We start from the raw sequence: 6200 nt of genomic DNA on the forward strand, positions 1-6200 counted from the left end.
GCATCTAACCTAATATTTAGTCCTAGAAAAAGAGAAACTTTGGACTTATTTTGGTAAAATTGTTATCTCTACTAAAGGACAAATAATGTGTTGCGTCTTGAGCTTGCAAACCCTAATTTGAAGGGTGGAAATATCCATAGTATAATGTTTCTACAATTTGAGGTACATATTTCAATCTCTAATTACTACTACTAGAATTCATGCAAGCTAACAATCAACCATAAAAAAAAGAGGAACTTTGGATTTCTTTTGGATCAACTTTGTCTCTACTAGAGTACAAATAAAGTGTTGGATCTTCAATTGGCACTCCTAATGTAAAAGTGTGGGAACGTCCATAGTATCATGTTTCTAGACTCTAGACTTTGAGAGGTCAAAAGTCCTGTTTGAAATGTATTCTAATTCCTACCCAATAAACAATAATGCGATAAAGCTTCAAGTACTATGCATTAGAAGCCAATCATATACGAAAAAGGGTTCCTGAAACTAAATATCATGATATTGCATGTTAGTGGCCCTTTTCAGCCATTCCCTTTGTCAATTTAATGTCATCTAGTATACATATACAAGCCAACTATGTGTAAGTGTTTTCTATATCGTCATATTATTACTTATGGAAAAAAACACAAAATGTGGATAACTTTGATAGTGAACCTATCAAAACACAAACGGAAAAGATTGCAAATCTTGAGAGGGAAAAGAAGGATGCTAATATTGGTAACCCTTTTTGTTTCTCAAATTTGCTAAATACCCTTAAGTTTTTCAAAACTTTCGAGAATACACTTATTTTTCTAAAGAAGTGCCTCTTCTTCTTTTTATAAACTCTGCTTAATTATACCATCATATCATCAAGATTTGTAATCGCTAGTGCTAATGCATTCGTTCCATGTAATGTTGTTTTGAAGCACACTTGCATGCTTGCTTTGTTGTACAGCTCTAGGGAGAGTGGATTTGCTATAAGGACTTCAAGCTTTGAATGGAAGGCCACAAACATTGAAGAATCCAAAGGCCCTCGGAACGTGTTAGCCAATAGTCACCAAAATATTCTTACATAGAAGAATCCAAAGAATATAAGACCGACATGCTAACCAATACTCACCAAAAATCCGTGTCTTCTACTAGTTTTAGCATGCCAATAATGATTGGTCTATTTGCTCTAGTGGCAAATCAATTTTGTGCATTTAAAGTTGTTTGACGATATGTGCACCGAGCTTTTAATTTCTTGGGACTTAAATGATGACACGTTCACATACAAGCATGGGAGAATCCTAGGTATTGTTGTTATACTATCCAACAAGCTAATATGATCTTCTATAACCCCAACCCATACATATCATCTTTTGTTCTTTTGTAGTGGCAAGGGTATATTCAACTTTCCACATTTAAACAAATCAGGACCACATCGCAAAACCACATCATATGAAAAAGAATTGCCACTAACCTTCATAATTATCTTATGTGTTGGTCAAACATGTGCGATAATAATCCCTATATGTACAGGATCACACCCGTGTTTTCTCACTAAATCAATTTAATCCTTGCCCATACGTCTAATAATTCACTTATGAATGACGCAATCCTATGATGGTGATCGACCGCCAATTAAACACCTATCCACTAACCAAAATCACAAAAATGTACTGAATTTGGGGATTTCTTGAAGTTGAGTGACATTCTGAGAATTGCTTAAAATTTGAGTAGAATTTTTGGGAATCACTTATAAAAGTTGAGTGGCATTCCTCACCAACAACTGTGCTAACTATCTTACAAGGAGGCAATCTCATGATGGCAATGCAGACCCCCAAAATGTAGACATTTTTACCATGGAAGTATCAACTAAACACCAGTGAACTTTAGTATACAATCTCAGAATTGAATGTGCATCTAATGATTCATTATTATGGTCAAAAGATTTAATCCCCGTTCCATTGAAACTTATAAAGTTCCATTCGCACGTCCCTTTATATTTTCAATGGCCATTCCACAACATTGGTTTGGTTTATCACGAAGGCTTTTAATTAGTTCCTTTCCTAGGAAACGATTTACAATTTAAAGACCCTCTCTTCAGATGGAGTGTTTTCAGAGGACCAAATATTGTTTTTTATAAACACAAACTTTCATTGCAATTTTTACAATCAAGATGTAAAAGCTCAAAACTCTTGCAATTGAGAAGGAGTTTCTTTTTCAACAAGATCTCTATGCCTAGGCACTTTATGGGAGTGCTATTTGAATTAAAACCACGAGAAAAAAAGCAATTTTATTCTCTTATGTGCAATTTATAGGGCATACGGTACAATGAGTTGGATTGCTCAAAGATGGTTGAGAGATTCGAGGAAAGTTGAGTTGTTAAATGAAACTTCTCTTTTTCAACAATGTTTGAGTTAGACTAGTACCCTTCTAACAACATGTGTTTTAGGAAAACAATTTTGTTGGCCTAACCTGTTGCTATAACTCAAACACATCCACCCCAACCTCCAAGGCTCCCCGATCTAAAAGTTTCATGTCAAGGTGTTGTGTTACATGAAACTTCAAGTATCACATCTTCTTCCGAGTAAACATGATGTTCAAATAGATCTTTTTTACCCTCGTGAGAAAGTGCTTTACAATAAAATGTTCAAAGGTACATATTATGTTGCGTTCCATGGACAAATATCCATATAGGTTTGAAGACCCTTTTGGTGTATTGACCTCAAGCAATATCCAATTAGAGCTCGACCTTGGCAGTATTGTAATTGAGGAGATGGATTGAGCTTATGCACACCTACTCTAGTTTACAAACCTTACAATGATTCTTAGTTATAGATTGTACACAAGTGTTATGAAATAGGCTTGAACGAAAAAACTTATCTACCCCCAAAACTTGAATTTTGACATGATTTAATAATGTGTTATAGAAGACGGGTTCACATTGCAAACATATCCAACCTAAATCACCTCATAAAGCATGCTGATCATACAAATATCATTCACTTATGGAGTCCTAAAGAGGGGCATGATCACACACACATCATAACGAGTTGACTTGAGGTTTGTGTTAGAAAACGTTGTAATGAGAGGGCTCAGGCTTTGCATGAGTGAATTGACTTGACTTCATGCCAAACCCGGCGTTCCATTAGAATGGAAAGATTCAGTTGGAGATGGGTGCCTAGTGTTGAGACTTTAGGAAGAGTGCCGACAAGCGAGAATAAATGGGGCACAAACATTGTAATTGGAGCGAAATAATGTAGAGAGATTTCTTTAAATATTTTGTAATCCTTATCATGTATATATATGTACTGTTTTTACTTAGGCCATGATTCCTTATAGATCATGACAACAATAGAACACTGGGTATATAAGCAAGCAAGCAATATGAGGCATTGAAAGGATTAGGTAATGCTATGAAATTAGGGCATGCAAGCGTTTTAATGGGAGAAGTTATTTGAGACATGACCCAAACTGTCAAAGGAGGGACAAATGTGTGATTATTGAGTATATGCATAAAAGAATATATATAAGGATGAGAATGAAGACAAACAAGAAGCCCAAGGAAGGACTTTTTATATGTACTAATATGTGATTTGAACCCAGGATGCCTTTGTGCAAGGGACCCCTCCATTGACCACCCAAAGCATGTAGTATGCGGGCGGGGCCACCGTGGCACCCGGCGGCCCCGTCACGGCCACATTGTATGTGTTCCCATTGCCGTCCGCTTGGGCCACCGCCTTCACTTCGAGCTTCAAGAACCTCAAGCCTTGCGAATACGAATGGGTAGTGAATGGGGAGCTTATAAGGCTCACGGCGACAGTCCCAGCTGTAATCCCGCCCCCGTTGTTCAGTGTCACCTGGACCGTGAAGTCTTTGCCGAACGCTACAGTGTCGGGCGCCCCGGAGATGACCGGCCGGCTGTCCCCCGCGTCCACATAGTCGGGCACATATGCCTCCACTCTCAATTCGGTCGGGAAGTCGCCCGTGAACGTGTAGAATTGGTGTGTGTTGCTGCCGGCCACGAGCACTCTCCCGTCGGGAAGAAGGTTGGCCGTCGAGTGATAGACCCGGGGGATGGTCGTGGCCGCAAGGGTCGTGAAACGGCCGCCGTCTGCAGCATCGGGGTTGTACACGACCGGAGAGAGCACCGCATTCTTAGCATTGCCCCATCCCTGGCAGCCATTCTTGGCCCCATTGATGATCAGGACCTCGCCCGTCGGCAAGAAGAGCATGTCGCCCATGGCCCGCTTGAGGGGCATGGTTTCCATCTCCCATTTCGGGTTGTCGGAAGTGACGGTGATCCGTCCGCACGTCTCGGAAGCTTCCGGAGAGGCCGCGGGGTAGAGGAAGCAATACGCCTGGGCGCCTCCGCATACGAGGATCTCGACCGACCCGAAGTTGTCGGCGGCCGAGAGGGGGAGCATCACGGAGGAGCCGGCCGAAGGGTAGTTCCTCGACTCGCCGGGAATGGTCGGGAGCTTCTTCACAACCGTCTGGGTCTGGTAGTTGTACACAATCGAGTCTCGATTCGCGAAGATGTAGAGGTTCCCGTCGGGGAGGAGGTGGACGAAAGGGTAGTAATTGTCATTCTGATCATCATTGGTCTCCTGGAGGAGGGCGAGGGTGACCTTGTCCTCGCCGGCTTTGGGCGGGACGAACTCGTAGGTGAAGACCGAGCGGCCGCCGACCACAATCTGTCGGCCATCTGGAAGGAGCTGATTGGATGCATACCATCTCCCATCCTTGAGGGTCATATCATCCTCCTCCACCCAATCACACTTCCCCGAGGAGGGGCAAGGCGCGAATTTCCGGACCTTGTTGATGCCGTCGCTGTCCCCGCCTGTGTGGACAAGGGTCCCATCCGCAAAGAATTGGCCCGAGGAGCACCACGTATCGGTGAAGACGAAGAGGGGCCGGACGGACGCGGCCGTGTCGGGGTCATCGGGGGTGAAGAGGACCGAGTGGGCGGTGCAATCGTGGGTGAGGGTTTGGTCGGCCGGGTTGTCTCGGCACACGCCATTCGGGAGGCTGATTTGGGAGGGCCCAACGTTGGTCCGGTCGAGGAACACGACATTGCCGTAGTGGGTCACGGCCGTGTGCATCGAGGCAATGCCCGCGTTCTTGAGGAGGAGTTGCCATCTGCCCTCGGTCGTGAGGCATTCCGAGGGTAGCGCCCAACCGAAGAAGGCCAAGGCCATGACAATGGCCAATGTCTGGAGGAGAACCCACGGTCGCATCATGTCGGCCGCCCCAGCTTGTATGTATGTATGGTATGTATGTATGTATATATGTATGGTATGTATGTATGTATGTGTGTGTGTATATGTCTTCTTTCTTTGTGCTAGGGTTTTGTGTTTTCTGCTGCTAATTTGATGCCCCTCCCTTGTCCCAGTAGAGTGAAGCTTCTTCTGCTTACCTCTCCTTCCTTCTTTCTTACCCAGCCGTGGATCGAATCTCCCCTATCCAAAACCCTGCTGAAGCTGTATATGGAGGGTTTCTGCTCTGATCCACTACTGAATAGATTATACACACACACATACACATACTCTGAATACTTATGATACATACAAACTGTAGGAAGCTATGGTGTTGATCCAGCCCTTTCTCTGGTTTTTATACACTTCCCAGGTCGCCCCCTTCTGTCTCTGTCGCCTCTGTCTCTGTCTCTCCTTCAATGCCTGAGTGAGCCACACTACTTATACTCATGGTCCTGCTGTGCAGCCCTACTCCACTACACACTCTCTCTCTCTCTCTCTCTCTCTCTCTCTCTCTCTCTCTCTCTCTAGATTTCTCTCTCATCACTCTCTCTCTCTCATGTGAGCTTTTTTTTTCTCATCTTCTTCTTTTCTTTTTCTTTTTTCTTCTTTGTTTTGCTTCACTTCAATGAGGAACTTTTTTATTTTTTTTTGGTGATCTATAGTTTTTTGGGTCCCCACTTTGGCTCTTATTTTTCTTCAAATGTGCTGGCCAGCTACATATCGAAAACCCCTCCTCATGTATGTATGTGTATGTGTATGTGTATGTGTATGTGTATGTGTATGTGTATGTGTATGTGTATGTGTCATAAGTGATTCTTGTCATCCGCCCCTGCCACTACACTGCCAACCCAAATCCGCGTCTCACTTGCCCTCGATCCCGACTCCTGTCCGCTCCTAGTCAATCAACGTCCCTCTCTCGTTTTCCTACCTTCCTATCAGCACGGCTCGTGTTTTTTCAGCCCTTGACCATACCCTTGT

At 43.5% G+C, this 6200-nt stretch overlaps 1 pseudogene; it reads right to left on the minus strand.

The window, feature by feature from the left end:
• Positions 1–3273: 3273 nt before the first annotated feature.
• On the minus strand, positions 3274–5541 carry LOC147861320 (aldehyde oxidase GLOX pseudogene; annotated as a pseudogene).
• Between the last annotated feature and the right edge of the window lie 659 nt (positions 5542–6200).

Source organism: Azolla caroliniana, unplaced genomic scaffold (genome assembly GCF_043228905.1).
Source record: "Azolla caroliniana isolate FFs.n. ecotype wild unplaced genomic scaffold, voAzoCaro1.0.p SCAF_8, whole genome shotgun sequence".
Lineage (NCBI taxonomy): Eukaryota > Viridiplantae > Streptophyta > Polypodiopsida > Salviniales > Salviniaceae > Azolla > Azolla caroliniana.